The sequence below is a fragment of the Lissotriton helveticus genome, chromosome 1_1 (assembly GCF_964261635.1).
Source record: "Lissotriton helveticus chromosome 1_1, aLisHel1.1, whole genome shotgun sequence".
Lineage (NCBI taxonomy): Eukaryota > Metazoa > Chordata > Amphibia > Caudata > Salamandridae > Lissotriton > Lissotriton helveticus.
In genome coordinates this window covers 1,516,397,334-1,516,415,615 of record NC_136057.1, presented here as the reverse complement: position 1 = coordinate 1,516,415,615, position 18,282 = coordinate 1,516,397,334, and positions in this window count along the sequence as shown.

Genomic DNA, 18,282 nt, shown 5'->3' with positions numbered 1-18,282 from the left:
AAGCCAGTAGTCATTTAGAATTAGAGGTCAATTTTATTGTAATTACTGTTTCCTAAAATGTTTGAGAGGATTTTTGAATAATGTATTTGTTTAAACGCACTCAATGTATCTCTTTCTTTATTATTTCTTACATGATCAGCACCACCCAGGGGTAAGAAGACAGGGTGCGAGTCGGTGGGACAACCACCAGAGTAGCGCTCCTCTACCGAGGATCCTGCTGCTGGCCCCAGTAAGTCCTACAGTGCTTTTATTATTAACAATTATATTTCCCTAACTTTTTAACGCACCTTATTTTTTCCAACCTATTAAGCCTCCTTCCTAATTTAATGTTAGCAAATGCTTCTTTGGGCTTCAATTTGCTTTCCAACTTTTGGGTATCCAATGCCATCCCTGACTCCTCTGCCCTATGACTCTCTGTACTACTACTATCAGACTGTCTGTAGCTAAGCTTGCCCTGTTGGTCACTCTTTAGTTAAGGTATTCTTTTGAATAAAGCTGTGATAGAATAGCTGTAGCCACTGGGTCCACTCCTGTCTTTTGCGTTGTCCTCTGTAATCTCTAGTCTTTGTCAATTCCCACCAACAAAATGCGCAACCAGATGTTTGTCTACTAATTTTTGTTAGGTTAGTATACTACTACTACTGTTGTGGTTATTCTCTGCACAGCCACATACAGAACTATGCACAAGAAAATAGGATGTTGGTGATAGGGTGGTTGGACTTTACTTATACCCCAGTCACAGAACTCAGGAGAACCCACAATTCACTGACCGTCTACCTACCTAAGTGTCTCAGTCATAGTCATTTGTCCAACTCCCGACCCCCCGCACGAAGATAGTTAGATATACCCAATGATTTTATTACACAACCTAGAACATAAGTAACACCCTTTCCCTCACTCAGTCGTTTAAGTCCACAACACCAGAGACACTCAAAATATACCACAGAGTCTATGTGCAAGTTCATAAACTTTATTTTTTTAATAACAAGCTTTGTATTGTTGTAACTTGTAAGTTGTTCCATGAAAAACATCCAGCTCCACCATGCACATTAAAGAAGATTAAATACTATACATTTTGTACAACTAGTGCACGATAGAGAACTGTGGGAATTGTGGGAGACCCCTCACCGTTGAACGTAAACTGGTTACACATGCATCTTTCGAGAGCTCTGCAAATCTCTGGTTCGTAGAAGGCAATCTTCTCATCTGCCTATGAGAAAAATGTTGCACGTTAGACAGTGAATACAATTATGCAAACTTTTAGCAGTCATGCCAAAAACTGTAACATTATGGATAAGCAAAAGGGACTAACAAAACTTGTTTGTCAACCTCTTTAGTTGTATGCAACACTCATGTGGCCTCATAGGTGTCTTTCTTACTGTGCAACAATCTGCGAGGTAACATGGGCAAAACAGTAGACCCGGATCTAAAATGGTTACATGGCTCAGGCTAACTTTCCAAAGACTAGAGTAGGAGTAGAGATGAGATGACCCTAGGGACCATCCAATAAATTAATATTAATCTCTGTCTACTGACTGCTGTACAGTAGTACGCAATTTGAACTAGTTACAACAGTTTATGTTGTACGTAACTGTTTTTCTAATCTTCCTTCCTGGTGAAAAAAGTACAACTAGTAAAATAGGGGGAGGTGTGCAGGCTTCTAAAAAGGTGTACTTGCTTTTATAGGTGCACAACCACTACCAACCACCAGTGCCGACGGGGCCAGCGGCGATGCTAATGCCATCCAGGAGTGGACAGTGGCTGCGGCACCTGCAGGAGCGAGAAGACTTTCAGACTGAGGCGGCTTGGATACATTATGTAACTCTACTCTACTAGTTGCACTTCAGTAATCGAGAAGAACAACAAGAAAGGAGCCAGTACAGAACAGTTACAGGACCACGCCACAACACCGGGCCGTGAGTCTGTGACCCAAACTCCATTTACCTACATTTTTCACAGTTCTAGACAAAAGGCATATACAGCAACCTAGCATTTTCCAAATCAAGTGATTATTTCAATGCGCCATTGTCAGTCAATCATACCACTATTCTATACCACCACTGCACACACATGTACCCTAGATCTGCTGTGGTTCTTGTTGATTGGTTGTGTTTACCTTGTATTCCACTTCCTGAACGTATTCCATCAATCATCTCAGATCAAACTGACTGACAGCGTGCAAAGATGGTATGGTGGTTATCATCATCTGGTGTGGCACGTGTACGTGTTGTCCAACAGACAACCAACAGCAACTCAGTCTGTAGTGAGTGACTATGATTAAGCCTAGACTGCACCTGCAGTAGTAGGAGTACAATTGGATATTATTAAACAACATGGAAACATTGACTATCACTTGTGTCACAAGTACTTTGTTATTATTTTAAAATACTAGTATATTTCTACTTCATGCACATTTGCTCAGAGTCAGCAAGCATCCAATGCAATGCACGGCATCATTCATTTCATATACCTGTCTTGCTCTTCTCTGTGGCTGTCAGATCACAGATGCTGCAGAGCCTTCTGAAAGTGATGACGAGTTTACTTTAATTTTGGAGCCCTGCTAAAGTTCTGACAGTGAAGAGTTGTGTATGCCTGCAGACAGAGGTGGTAGCCTTAAGACAGTGATGAGTTTCAGATTGGAAACAAAACAGAAGATGGCTATAGTCACGTACGTTTCACTTGTTATGGAGGGACTGTTAGAGGCTACATTATTGTACTATTCTCCATCTCCATCCAATGTATGGCAAGATGGAAATGTATTTAGGGTAAGTCAGGAAGATGGAGCAGGACTCTGAGGAGTGGAGTGCACAGTTCAAGTTTTAAAGTCTTTATTTCGATTTAAAAAATCATAAAAGACACATTGTAACACACATTAATAAGTAAATTTCATGGTTTTAGCTGGTCTTATCCATATACAATTATGGATGTTATTGTTTAAGATACCGCTACGGCAACGGCTGAATTCATTTATGTAAACAAAACAAAGCAAGACAAACTAAAACTAAATAAAATAAAAATAATCTAAACTGAAATAGACTATACAATACTAAACTGGACCAATTTTTAAAAATTAGTTTAAAATGGTATTAAACAACTTGAAAGACAGACCTAACCCAAACATGCTAAAAATTAGCAATTAGATTCCAGACAGCAACATTTAATAAAAGAAAAACCATTCCAAATGTAAAATCCGTAAGATGCTATCATATATTTACAGGAACTAGAAGCATACGGCCTTTTAATGGGGCATCAAAAGGACACTATCAGGGATTAATCTGATGTTTTGACCTGATTATCCAAGCCCACCCTAGGTATTTGGCTAGGCTCACTACAAATACCTCAGAGGTATTAGTTTTTAGCGCCCAAATGGCCTCTGCGGATTTTCTGAAAGGCAGGCGCTGGAACAGCGGTTTTAGCCATTTGGTTCGCGGCGCTGAATAGCTAGGGCAGGCAAACAAGAAGTGGCCTGCTGTTTCCTTCTGACTTGAGCACCATCTACAGAGATCCGTAGCACCAATGGACCAGTTTTTTGTAAAAGTGTTCAGCGGCAAGGCTCCTACCCGGAACTGATGATAGAGTTTCTTGTCCAGCGGTTTGGTAATGATATCCCAGTAATATTCACGGGATGGATCCAACTTGAAAGTCAGGAACCTACCCGTGAGACTGATAGAGCTGGAGGCAGTGACTCGAATTTGGCGGAGCGTGGCCCAATACAATGCTTTAAATTCTTGTTTGGAGGGAAAGGTGCTGGTTGAAGGGGATGTCCATAACTGTTCTAACCCCATGTCTCCCAAAATGGTTTTTACCGTTTGGAGCCAAGGGATTTTCCCAGAGCCCCTAATTAACCTGACTTCTGCTACCTCTTTTGCAAATAGGGTGAGGTCGGGAGAGGTCCATAAACGCCTCCAAAAGGCCACCAGTCTAAATCTGGCCATCTCATTAATCGGAGGGCATCCCAGATCTAAACAAAGGAGGATGGATGGGGACGACTGTGGCAGTCCTACTAGATTCCGCAGAAACTTACACTGGATTTTAAACAGACTTGAAAGGTCCATGTAGCCCCAGAGATCTGCACCATATAGGATTGCTGGGTTGATCTTGGCGTCATAGATCTTGAGAGCTGGGGTAACCCGCTTAGTGATAGATCTCTTTTGCTCACTTATTAGGCAGCCTGTAAGTCGGGCAAGCTTAAGGTTTTGTGCACCGACTTGAGCTTTCCATCTCAAACGGCTATCTAGAGTGACCCCCAAGTATGTCATGGTCTCAACTTGATCCAAATTGACTCCACCCATGCTTACAGAGCTCCGGACAGGGTGGTTCCTCGTAAGGACCATAAACTTCGTTTTGCCCACGTTTACCTTGAGATCATTGATGGCACAGAACTCCTCAAAGCGGTCCAACGCCCGCTGTAATCCGCAGCGTGTTCTAGAGAGGAGTAGGGTGTCATCTGCAAAGATGAGCATTGGGAAACGTTTCCCGGCCAACATTGGGGCGTCCGTGGGAGTGTCTGCAGAGAATTTGACCACTTGATCAATAAACAGAAGGAAAAGTGTTGGCGCCAGGACGCACCCCTGGCGGACGCCTCGAGTTACGGAAAAGGGTTCCGTCACTTGTCCCTGGCCTCCCCACCTCACCCTCGCATAGTTGTCCTCATGCAGTTTAATTATTATGTCAAGTAGCTCCTTAGGTATTCCTAATTTCCTCAGGACTCCCCACAATTTGTCCCTCGGCACTAGATCGAAGGCGGACTCCAGATCGATGAATGCTGCAAAGATGGTACCGCCACCAAGCTGGACCACCTTCCAGTAGATCAGACAAAATCTGAACACCTGGTCGATGGTACTCGTTCCCGATCTGAAGCCCGCCTGCATAGGAGATAGTATGTCCTCTGATTCGATCCAGCCTTGGACCCTGCCCAGGACCATACGCGCAATGATTTTTTGTATGGAGTCGATGAGGCTAATCGGGCGGTAATTACCTGGATTAGACCTATCGCCTTTTTTATATATTGGTAGTATCTCCGCCCCCTTCCAGGACTTGGGGATTCTTGCTCCTTTAGCTATTGAGTTGGCAACCTTGGTTATATAAGGCGTCCACAAAGCGGGGTTAGCTTTGAACAGATCGGCGGGGATGAGATCTATCCCCGGCGCTTTCCCTCGCAGGGTCAGGCTTAGTGCTAACTCAACCTCTGTTTCTGAGAAGATGAGTTTCTCCCCATGGATGGGTGACAGGAGTGCCACGTCCAGGGTACATGGGGGTTTGGGATTCTCAACACAGAATTGGGACGAGTAGAAAATCACCCACTCTTCGGGAGGCTCATGGTTTGCGGGGGTGCGTGAGTCAGGATCCTTCCCCCACTTAACTAAATCCCAAAATTTAGTCGGATTATTCGAGATGGAGGCATCCAGAAGGTCCGACCAATGCTTGTCCTCCCACTCCCGTTTGGCTTCCCACTGTGTTTTCCTATATTGCAGCCTAGCTACTTTAATTGCACCCATATTCCAGGATTTGACTGCTTTAATGGAGTGCACAGTTAAATGTACAAATGTGCAAATCCAATAGGTAAATAAAAATAAGAGACGGTGGTGATGGATTTGAAGTTTGAACCAGAAAGACAGATATACACACAAATAAAGGAAGGGAGAAAGTAACAATTTAAAAGCCTAGTTGTCAGGGAAGAGGAGCTCGTCCTCAAACCCTGGTGGTTCTTCTGACAGAAGTAGATCATGTAACCTACTAGTTATGTCTTCTGACTCGCTCTCCTCTTCCAGCTGTGATTCACGTATTTTGTAGTCTGGTGGTATGAAGTGCTGATTCATTTTGATCATGGTTAACCTCTCCACACTTTTGGGCGAGAGACGGGTCCTTTTCACAGTTACAATGGCACCAGCAGCACTGAAAACACGCTCAGAAGAGACACTTGCAGCAGGGCAAGCCAGATACTTTATCGCCAGCCTGCTGAGCACTGGCTATTGGCTTCTTTTCCTATACCAATACACCAATGGGCTTTACTCCATTAACACCTCTGTTGTGTCATCCAGATAGGCCTGGACCATTCGCTCAATGTTCAGTGGTGCTCCGGTTTGCTTGGCCTCTTTTGGCTTTGCGTCCGCAACGGACTTACCCATCCCTTTCTGTAGAAACCAAGCAGCTATTTTTTTGGTTGTGTCTGATGAATCAGATCCTGTTGGTGCTGTTGTTGTTATTGGTAGTGTTGGTGACTGCTGGGAAGCAAACGCACTGCTCTCATGCTGTGAAGAAGAACTTGACTCTGTAGGATGCTCTGTAGTACTTGCACTGTCCTGGGCTGGCACTGGCAGGCCTCTAATTGAGAGCCGTTCATTTTCTAAATCAGTGGCTTCCTCAGCTTTTACAGTTTTGTACTTGGCAACATACCCTTCTGAAAAAGGAATTACTGCATTACTGTTCTCAAATGATTTGTACCGTGGATCCAAAATTGTGGCAGTAATGTAATGTTGATGTGACACAATCTTATTTTGAATCCGTGTATTCTCAGATAAGCGGCCGGCTAAGGCCTTCACCAAATAACATGCTTCAAGTTTTCCTTCAACACCTTCGTATGTTTCAGACACCTCCTTCAGCTCTTGCTCTAGCATGTACAATAATGGGATAGCTTGGCCCATAGTACAGTCCTCACTGATGACTGCACGTGTGAAGACCTCAAAAGGAAGTAGCATCTCTGTCAGGCATTTAATGAGGTCCCATTGCCACATCTCAACGGTCATGGCTTTAATAACAGTAGGATCCCCTGATCTTCTTGTCATGACATAAGCATTAAGTGGTATGTACTGCTCAAACAGCTGATCGAGCATGTAATAAGTAGAGTTCCAACGTGCTTTGACTGGCATTTTATACTCACATTGAATGACCCGTAGCTGCTTCCGGGCTGTAAAAGAATGGTTGAAATGCGTGCAGATTCTTCTGCAAATGGTCAGTAAGTTGCTGACTTTGCTCATTTTTCAGAAAGTCTTGAACAACAATGTTAATGCAGTGTGCCAAACACGGGACCCTGAAATAGCGACCATCTTGCATGGCCTTAACTACAATACTACCATTGTCTGTGGCAACAAAACCAATGTTAAGGCCTCTTGGTCGCAGCCATTCAAAGACCTTGCTGTTAAACTCAGCCAAAATGTTTGCAGCAGTATGAGATTTTCCATAGCAAACATGGCTACAGTTGCATGTCTGCGAGTATCATTAAAAATCTCAACAGTGTCAATGCCTGCAGATACCTTGTCTCTAACACCTGAAAAAGAGATCCAGTGTGCAGTGATGCACATGTAATCAGTGGCTTGGCAACTGGTCCACATGTCTGTTGTCAGGTGGATAATATGAACAGCACTCTGCTGTAAGGCTTTTCCAAGCATTTCCAGCACGTCGTGGTGTAGTGCTGGACCAGCAACTCTGGCAAAATAGTAGCGGCTTGGAACGTTCCATTTTGGGCAGATGGTTGTGACAAATTCCAGGAAATCCAACCCTTCAACAAAAGAAAAAGGGAGAAGGTCCAGTGCTAACATTTTAGCAAGCTTAGCATTGTACAAACATGCTATTGGGTGGTTGTGCTCGTACTTTTCCTCCTGCCTAAACATGCTAAGAATGGTACGCTGCTTGGTATTTCTTTCAGTTATGCTCGATGCTGTTCTTCGCGTCGCGGACTTCGCACCCATACTCCTTGGTGTCTCCGGGTTACTCTTACTCTGGGGCCACTGAGATGTTGCTGATGCGGAAGATGTGGGCTCTACCACTGCAGTGCTGGGGACAGGGGTACTTTGTGTACCACTACCAGATAGAATGTCTCCCTCTTCTTCCTGTTCGACCCTGAGTGGACCTTCTACTACTTCCCCACCAACATTAAGGGTTCCTGCTTTTATGCTACATAGGTGGTCCTCCCACTTGATTGCATAGTGTTTTTTCAAATGGGTCATTTGGCCTCCGGTACCATAGTTTGTACCAAGCTTACCACGACTAACAGAGGAATGACAAATGGAGCATGTAGCAATGTTGTCCTCATTTGCGCTAACTGTAAAGAAGTCCCACACTGGGGAGCTTAACTTTTGTCTCCTGCTAGAGGTGCCACTTCCAATGCCGGATGAACTGGAGGTTGTGTGTTGAATTTTACTATGTGGCTGCGCAGTAGTACCACTACCTACTTCTACTGAGGTGGAACTTGTGCTGGATGTAGGACGCTGCCGGCCCTGTGCAAATGTAAAAATGGAAGCTGGAGGTAGTTTTGGTGTGGCCTGTGTTGGAGGTATGCGTGCTACATCCCTACTAGTCGCAGCCATTCTCGATAGGGTAAAAATGTTGGTCTCCATGTCCTCAGGCCCAGGAGTAATGCTTGTGATGACTGGGTCTCACTCATCATCACCATCATTATCCGGCTGTTCAACATCGCACTCCATAAGTGTAAGGCTTCCTGGAACCTTTCTTTTTCCTAGCCTGGTCTTCTTGGGATGTCTCTCCCTCTCATGCTCAGATTGTTGTGGCTCCCAATTGAGATCAAGATCATCAGAAGGGATGCTTGGCAAAGAACTCAATGGACTAACCCTCCTTTTCCTTGGTGGGGATTTGGAAAACAATAGATCTCCTGCATGAGGTGCTTCCTCTTCTTCTTGCTCTGCATCAGGCTCAATTTCCTGAACTGCTCCGACTTTGGGAGGAACAACAACTACTATTGCAGGTGGTGGTTGTTGAACAACTTCTATTGCAGGCGGTGGTTGTGGTTGTTGTTTTCGTTGAACATCTACTATTGTGGGCGGTGGTTGTGGAACAACTACTATTGCAGGCGTTGGTTGTGGTTGTTATTTTGGTTGAGCATCTACTATTGCGGGCGGTGGTTGTTGAACAACTACTATTGCGGGCGGTGGCTCTGGTTGAACGTCTACTATTGTGGGCGGTGGTTGTGGATGCTGTTTTGGAACATCTACTATTGCGGGTGGTGGTTGTTGTTCACCAATTTTCTGCTGTGTTCCCTCTTGCGTGTACTACTTTGAGATAGCGATAAGTTTAGGTCAGGCTCAGTATCACTGCTTTCCACCATTAGGCTGGCTACCTCTTCCCCACTCATCTGCTTGGGCCTGGGTTGGTGGCTTGGGCCCACTGATGCGGAGGTGCTGGCCCAGCTTGGACCCCGGTCACCGCTGGTGCAGGCGTACTTTTTTTCCCAAAAAAGGTTTTTGGGTCAACACCAGACTTAAGTGTCACTTCCTTCTTCTGTTCTTCCTTCTTCTTCTCAGCAACTTTCTTGGTCTTGGAGGACCTGGTACCTGCTTTCTTTGGGCCCATCTTCAGATGTCAGCAGCAGCACTCAGTTGCACAAGTTGCTGAGAATGATGTCTGGTCAGGTGAGTCACACCACATGTGACGTAGTACAGAAGGACGTCCGTCTGGCAGTAGAACAGGAGATGAATGATGACAGACACCTCCCCTTCAGTCTTTTGTGAACCTACAAGCAAAGAAGGCAGAATAACATCAGTCGAACGTGGAATTTTTTTTGCTTTAATTTTAATTACTACTAGAAGTATCAGTACACTCAGTAACAGTAAGAAAAGCAAAGAACTAAAATGCAAATGTAGTGGAAGTTGAACTTGTTTATCCTTAATTTGTGCATCAATTCGGATGGATGCAGCATCAGTGACCTGCAGCAGATAGCAATGGGGATGTGAACAGTAAGCCAACAGGAACAATGGCAAGACACAGGGCAATTTGTCAAAAACAAAACAGCACACTACTACTACCACCACCACAGCTCCCAGCCACATGGGCACTCATCACAGGTACATGGGTAAAGGCCAGAAAACAATAAACTCAAGCAGGCCTATATCCCTATATGGCCAGAAAAAGGAGGAAGCCTGTTACACATCACAGCTTAATGCAAAAAAGAAAATCCCCATGGCTAAAAGTTTGAAAGTTACACAACAACAACACATACAACAAAGGCATTTACAGTTATTTACACACACCCAAACAGTTAACTACAACCCAAACACCACATTTGGAAATTCAATGCATTGCCATCCATGCCCAAAATGATGTTAAATTCAACAGACAAAATGGAAACCGCTACATCAAGCACCCCCGCTGACTACCTCCGGGACTCTAGGCCTACTGGCAGAAGAAATCACAAGTTTGTAGGCCTGCAACAAAAGCACGATGGAAGGTCACAAAAAATGGCCGCCCCCACATGGCCTGGCCACCCCCAACAACATGAAAAGAAAGAGAAGACAAACAATACATGCCTATTGCGAAAGGACAATTCTTGGCTTCACAAAATGGCCGCCCGCCACCCACATGGTCAGGCCACCCTCAAACAACAAAGTACATAGAGGACAGAAACGGTATGTGGTCCATGCTCCAAAAACTACAACCAAATGACAACCTGAGGAGTTTCTTTAGCAAAATGAACAGCATCAACATTTTCGAGAAGGTTTTATGCAACTCGAGACATATTGCTCGCGAGATTGCAAATTTGGGGTGTTCGGCAGCGCGAATTGTACAAAACGCCGTTATCGTGTGCCCGAGCAAGCAAATTGAGCGCGCGAAGAAGACAGAAACTGTAAGGTCGCGTTGTCGCACTGTGCAAAGTTACCAAAACTATCCGAGCTGCATTCTAGGGTTACCTAGTGCGCAGAAAAAGCCATATTATTCAACACAAACCCAAAACCTGCAATTCAACACCAAAAACACATTTTGCAAATCAATCCAAAGCCATCCATGACGTACATGATGTTACACTTACACCACAATAACAGTTGATCAACTTTCATGCACCCATGATGAGGACTCTAGTAGTACCCTTGGGCCTACTGGCAGAGTAGGCATCAAGCTTGGAGGCCTATGGCAAAAGCACAGTGGCTTAAAACACAAAATGGCCACCACCACCTGGCCAAGCCACCCACAGAAAGTAAATGAACTCAAGCAGGCCTACACTAACTACATGAACTACTAGGGTTACCTAATTACACACAAAAAACTGAAATTCCTCTACAACAGAGTTTGCAATTGAATCCAATGCCATCCATGATGTTTTACAGACACCACAGTAACATGGTTGGACCCATGGGTACCTCTAGGCCTACTGGATGAAATTTCAAAGACATACAACTTGGCCCCTCATGAAAGTACAGGCCTCCCTCAATAATATTTTTTAAGAAAGATTGAGAAGCACAGAAAACTGTAGTTAAAAAAAAAACCAAACCAAACAAACATTTACAGTACACCAATTCTCAATTCTCAAACTTACTTGTAAAAGAAAAGTTCAAATCCAAAAGTCCTCAATACATCCAATCAAATGCTATCATGCAGCAGACATACACAAAGAGTGATCCTTCCAGCTCCAAATCCAAATGAAAGTGAACACAACATGGACAAAGCACTGGGAGGAGCCTGGTGGACAGGAACAGGAAGTTGGAGACTCAGGGGCACTTCCTTTCTCTTGAAAAAAAGAGTAGAAACAAAAAGAGGACTCAATGCCCATAAAATACAGCCAAATCACAATCTGAGGGGTTTTCCTGAGCAAAATGATCATTTTTGAGAAGGTTTTAACATGCTCGAGAGATATTCTGTGCCAGATTGCAGTTTCTTTATGTTCGGAAACTCGATCTTACCATCATGGCGCTGCAAGGAAGATCGCGCGTCCTAATGACGTGTTCGCACGTCCGAATGACGTTATCGCGTTTTCACAGTGTCATGGGATTGTGCGGCCGGATTCCAAACATCGTAGCAAACGCGACCGGGAGAGAAAAGCGAGAAAGCGAACGCAGAACCACGGTAAGCAATTACCGCGCACACAAGAATGCTATTGAGCGCACGAGGAAGAAAAACTACTATGCTACGCTGTAGATTGCGAAGTAGTCAACAACTTCGCGCTCACTGTGAAGCGCGAAGTTGCCGAACATTCGCAAACTCCGCGAGCGGAGCGTAGTTCTCCGCCCAGAGTTACTTTTTATGAGCAGAACATTTCACTACAGCCAATTTTTCAGGCAATTGAATCACATCTATTAGAGTCTTCACAAACTCCGCATTCCGAATAGGTGTTCATGCAGAGGTGAAATAGCCTCTTTGGGACCAAAGCTCTCCATAATCATGAACAACTCCATAGCCATATTGACTATCAGTCACTATGGTTACTTTCACCTCTTTTCCCAATTCACATGCTCATATCAAAGCAATCAATTCCGCTATTTGAGCAGAATCAATTCCTTTCAGACAAGATGCTTCTAACACTTCTGCCACTGTACAAACAGCATATGCAGCACTTAGAACACCACTCTCCGTTCTCAAGCATGATCCATCCACAAACATTCCGAAATCTGATTCAAGTAAAGGTTCATCTTTGATGTCTGGACAAGGCTTTGTACAATACTCCAAAACATCCAAACACTTGTGATCCAGCACACCTTTCTCTTCTGCCTCAATGGTATCAGGTAACAATGTTGATGGGTTGACATTCACACATCTGGCAACAGTCAGATTCTCAGCTCCCAAAATTATTTTCTCATAACGGGTCATTCCGCTGTTAGTCATGTACTGTGTCTTTGCTCTAGTGAGGAGAATCTCCACAGAATGAGGTACATACACCCTCACAGGAAATCCCATCAAAATTCCTTCACTTTGTTCCAGACTTACACTGGTTGCTGCTACTGCTTTCAAACAACCTGGCAAAGCTTTTGAAACAGGGTCCAAAACAGCTGAGAAATACGCAATTGATTTTCTCATTCTTCCGTCTCTTTGAATCAATACTGACAAAGCACATCCTTCTCGCTCACTACAGTACAGTTCAAATTCTTTTTCATAATCAGGCATTCCCAAAGCTGGTGCTTCACACAATTTAGTTTTCAGCTGTTCAAATGTTTCCATCTCTGTTTTGGTCAGAACAATAGGGTCTCTGATATCTGCTTTTGTCAATCTCTGCAATGGTTTTGCAATCAATGAAAATCCATTTATCACTGTCTGCAATAACCTACCATTCCCAGGAACATTCTTACCTGTCTTTGGGGTTTAGGTGGCTGCATTCGTTGTATCATTCTAATTCTCTCAATTGTGACCTGTCTCATTCCTTTAGCAATCTTGTGGCCTAAGTATTGTACTTCTTTCTGACAAAACTGTAATTTTGATGGAGACACTTTATGTCCCTCCTGAGCCAAATGATTTAACAATGCCACTGTATCAGTTATACAGACATCCTTTGTTTTTGATGCAACCAAAAGATCATCAATGTACTGTACTAACACAGACTCTCCAGGCATACTCAAATTTTCTAGTGATTTCTTTAGCAGCTGATTAAAAATCGATGGACTTTCAGTGTACCCTTGTGGAATTCTACACCATGCTAGGATACGATTTTGGAAACGGAACGCAAAAATTGGTTGGCTTTCTGGATGCAATGGAACAGTAAAGAACACATTGCACAGATCAATCTCAGTGTACCATTCTGCATCATGAGGTATTTGGTACAGAATCACTGCTGGATTCGTAACAATTGGACAACAATTTTATTAACCTTTCTCAGGTCCTGAACAATTCTAAATGTTCCGTTTGGCTTTTTCAATCCCATAATTGGTGAATTGTAAGGACTGCTCTCAATTTCTCTTAAAATTCCCTGCTCAATCATTTTATCGATTACTGGAGTTATTCTTTCAATTACTTCTGCAGTCATTTTATACTGAGGTATATTTGGGTAACTTGTACCTTCTTTTACTGTCACTTTCACAGGATCAACCCCTTTCCTCAACCCTATATCTTTTCCAGTGAAATCCCACACTCTTTCTTTCACTGCCTCTTTCAGTTCAACAGGATTCTTCTCTTTATCAAAAACAGGAAACTGTTTATCCTGCTCTGCTTCAATCATGAGCATTGTCAATTTATACAAACTATCTTCATCTGGAGTTTGCAATTCTATGCCATCAGGTGAACAATATATGGCACAGTTCATCTTACACAGTATATCTCTGCCTTACAAATTAACAGGACTGCTATCACACACCACAAATCGATGCATGTCTTTATATGTCCCAATTTCTATTTCAACTGGTTTTGTCAAAGGAGTATTTATTTGCCTATTAGCTACACCTACAACCTGGATTGTCTCACCCGAGAGAGGAAGATTTTGAATTTCCACTGATCTAACAGTAGAACGGATAGCACCAGTGTCCACTAGGAAAGGTATCTCCACATCATTCACTTTTCCGCTCACAAATGGGCCTGACTGATCAGCCTCAAGAGTGGCTCTAAGCATACACTCTTCTTCCTCCCTCAGGCACCGTCAGAAACTCTCATCCTGCTCACTGCCATTCTCTTCTTGCAACCAATATTGAGGACACGCATTTAATCTTTACGGTCTTTTTACCTGCTCACCTCCGCTGAATCCTGTCTCTGCACTGTATCTCTGCTGATTCCCACTGTATGGTAGCGGCGGTTGCGGCACCTGACTTTGCTGATTTGCTTTCTGCTGTTGTTGCGGTTGCTGCTGATTTACCTCAAACTGCACCTGCAGATACAATGATGTATGTTCCCCATTAAGTCCAGGCGGACATTTACACTCTCGTTTCCAATGCCCTAACTTGCCGCAATTAAAACATGGCATTTTCTTTTTCAATTCGTCAATTTTACCTACTGATTTAGGTTTGCCTTTTAAACCACCTTGATCCCCTGCATTCTTACTCTCCATCTGTGCTACTTGTTGTTCTGCTACCTTTACTTGTGCCCACATAGCTTTTTCTTTCAACTTTTTCTGTTTTGCATCAATTTCTTCACTGCAATACTTTGCTTGTCTCAGTACCTTATCTACTGAACTTGACTGCCAATCCATCATGCTGTGTCTAATCATGTCTGAAATGTCCGGTCTTAATCCATATACAAACCTATACACAAAGTGGCTCCTATCCTTTTCATTTAATTCCTCATAACCACTATACTGTTTGCAAACTAACAACAATCTTTCATAAAATGAATGCACAGTTTCTTTCGGCTCCTGGGTGGTCCTGTCTATCTTTACCCAATCAGTTTCCTTTTGGAGGTATTTTATTTTTAACCACACTATCACTTGTTCATATTTTCTCATCACGTCTGGTGATGGAGCTCCTGTTTTCTCATCTCTGGGATACTACTCCCTTGGCCAATCCACAGATATCTTACATTCTGTCCATAAATCTGTTGGCACCACTATGTCAAACAACCCATCCAAATCAATCCATAATACTTTTGATACTTTTACAAATCTACTTGTCGATACCACTGTAATCATTCGTGAATGACAATATATCTTGTCTGCTCCAAGGAACATGTACATATCCTCCTCCAGGAATTTCTCTCATAAGGAATTCAGTTGCCACTGTTCCCTTTTCTCTAATCGGGAAAGCTAATGTGGATTTATCACTATTCTCTTCTTTCTTCTTTGCTCACTTGACTCTCCATTTACCTACATCATCCCATTTACGCAACAGCACAATCAAGTCTTTTATCTGAACTAGTCTTCCAGCAGTATTCATGTTTTCAATGTCTCTTTCTGCAACATCTACTCGATATGTTTTCTGCAATGATTTTATTTTTGAAAATTCTATTCCACATTCACTTGCCACCTCTTCTAGTTGATCATGCATTGTCTTAGCTCTCCATGTTATGCTTTTACATAAAAACATGAGCTCATCATCCTGGTAAGTTTTTAATCTATCTGTCCCAATCGTTCCAATTATTAATTATTCCATATCTACTTTTAATTTGGCCACATCCAACACTTTTGATTCCTGCTCTTTTCTTTTTAATGTTTTAATCCATTCACTCAACTCTCTTTCTGATGGTCCCATGGGTGTTTGCGTTAAATCTATTTTGTCTGCACTTCTCTCTGGAGTTGCGGAGTCAGATTCTGCTCCTGTCGGGTATCCACATGACAAACCTTGATTAAAAGTCAATTCTGGTGGATTTACATTTATATTCTGCCTTATTTCTGACAAATCAGGATAATTACTCCCTTTTGCTTTCTACAGACTCTGTTGTAATGGAATTGTTAATCTCGGCTCTTTTATTCTCTGATCTTCAAATACTGGTATCACAGGTCCTATCGTTACTGGGACAGTTACAGCTTCCATATTTTTAGTAAGGGTTTGAATCAATTCCTGTGCAGAACGCCATTAATCAGACATATTTGGCTGTTCATCATTTCGTCTTTCCGCACTTAGCACAATTCTGTGTGAATCATTACTTTGTACAGGAGTACCCGTAATTCTAGCTTCTCCTATCGGTGTACTCAGGACATATCTTGTTTCTACTCTTTCAGGGAAATCTCTGAAATGTGATGGTTGTCTTGGCGTTTCATTAACTCTTTCTTCTGCCATTGGGGCATTTGGTGTAGTCCATAAAGAACTTGGTTGATATGGGGGCGGCCTCCTATTTAATATTTCTTCTAATACAGCATCCTCTGATTCACTTTCACCATAACTTTGATTTCCTAATTCAGTGTTCTTTTTCTTCTCTGTACTTTTTCGTCCCTCACATTCTTCTACCAATCTGACTGGATACATGCCATCACACATGTTTCCATTTCTCCATCTCCGCATTCTAGTCTCATGTGTTTCTCCCCATAAATCTCTACCTCTACCTCTTAGTCTAAGATGGCTACTTAACCTCTCACTCTCCATTTGATGCATCTAATCTTCCCACTCAACCAGTGCTTCAAATTGAGTTGGTCTGGGTCTCGGTACAATTTTCATCATTTTGTCTCTCAAATTCCTCAAAATAGCCAAATCAAACGATCCTCCTTCTGGGAAGGCTAATACGCCATCATCCTTGGTATACTGTACTCAATTCTCCAACCAAACACACGTATGATAACCATATTTCGATATCATATAAGAAGCAGGTGTTTACGGTGAAGGAAGTGTTTTTCCCTCTCTCGTAACTACCTCTTTGTCTTTTACAAACATGTTCTTCAGCCTTTTAAACCATGAACCTTTCTTCTTGTCATCATCATAATAGTAGTATGACATTTTCGGTAAACGTTCCTACTTTCAAAAGATCGCGTACTATTCTGTTGCTGATTCCGTAACACCAACCTACCACAGCGCGGTTCGCACTAATGCACCAGTTAGAACACGATACGTCACTATAGTGCTTAACCAATAGCCTTTGATGCTTTCTGTGATGAACTAATCAGCTCCTACTCTGCCTCGGTCACATGGACCAATCCCAGCGCGACACTTTTGACGTCACCAGAGCTCCGGCTTCTGCAGCGCCAACTGACCCCCCCCTTTACAGGGTTTTTTCAAGAAGCCGTATTTACAAAGTATTTTACAAATCAGTTAGTAACTTACACAAAACAATACCATTTGCCTGTTTCGCTAATAAAGTGATAGATTTCTCAATCACTCAAGTATTCTGTAACCGGAGTACACAACGCTTATTTCCTCAGAATTTTTAGACTCGTTGATAAAATAGCACAAGCCTATTTTACCCTTCTATCAGGCAATAGCGAACTCGTTTCTCCAGGAAAGCACATACAGAGATCTTTTTCACCTCCTTAGAGATAATCCCAGAGTTTCACCAGAACGCGTATTGCAATTACATTTACACACGTTCATACGGAAAAACCCTATTCATATATACATGAACTCTGTATCACCAGTAGGCAGCGCTTTCATCTAACCCACCACAGAATTCCTCTATCGCCAGTAAAGTAGACGCCACTCTTTTACCCCTTTTTCAAGCTCCGGTTAAGTCCCACTATTCTCCCAGCAGTAAGTTTTTTTTTTTTGTTTTTTTTTTAAAACCTTTATTTTGCAGTAAGGAATATACAAATACGGGCCTAAAACCTTTCAGGCCGGCCACGACAAAGTATGAGAGGCCAAGGACTCCGGAAGGATGTTCCCCGGAATCAGCCAACAATATAAAAGCAATCAGTTCAGTCTGGAAAGGTTAAGTACGGCCATCGAGCAGGATCAAAGAAGGTTAATTTTATAATAAGGGGTATAGCAGGATCAATTGCAGTGTATGGATATCCGAGTTCCCATAGCGGGCCACGAAGCAAACAGCAAAACATAAGGGCATCAACATGGATAATCATCAGCGACAGTTTACATCAATCAGGATATGGACGCCATACATCAGAGCAGTACCCACTGTGGCTCGTCTCTTGCCTACCTATCACCCAGTTACATGTTTTAGACAGAACGGAGGAACCGGAATAGCAACAGTGAATATAACCATCCGCTATACTAACCTAAAGAAAAAAAGTGGGGAGAAGGGAGGGAGGAAAGGGGAGAAGTAATA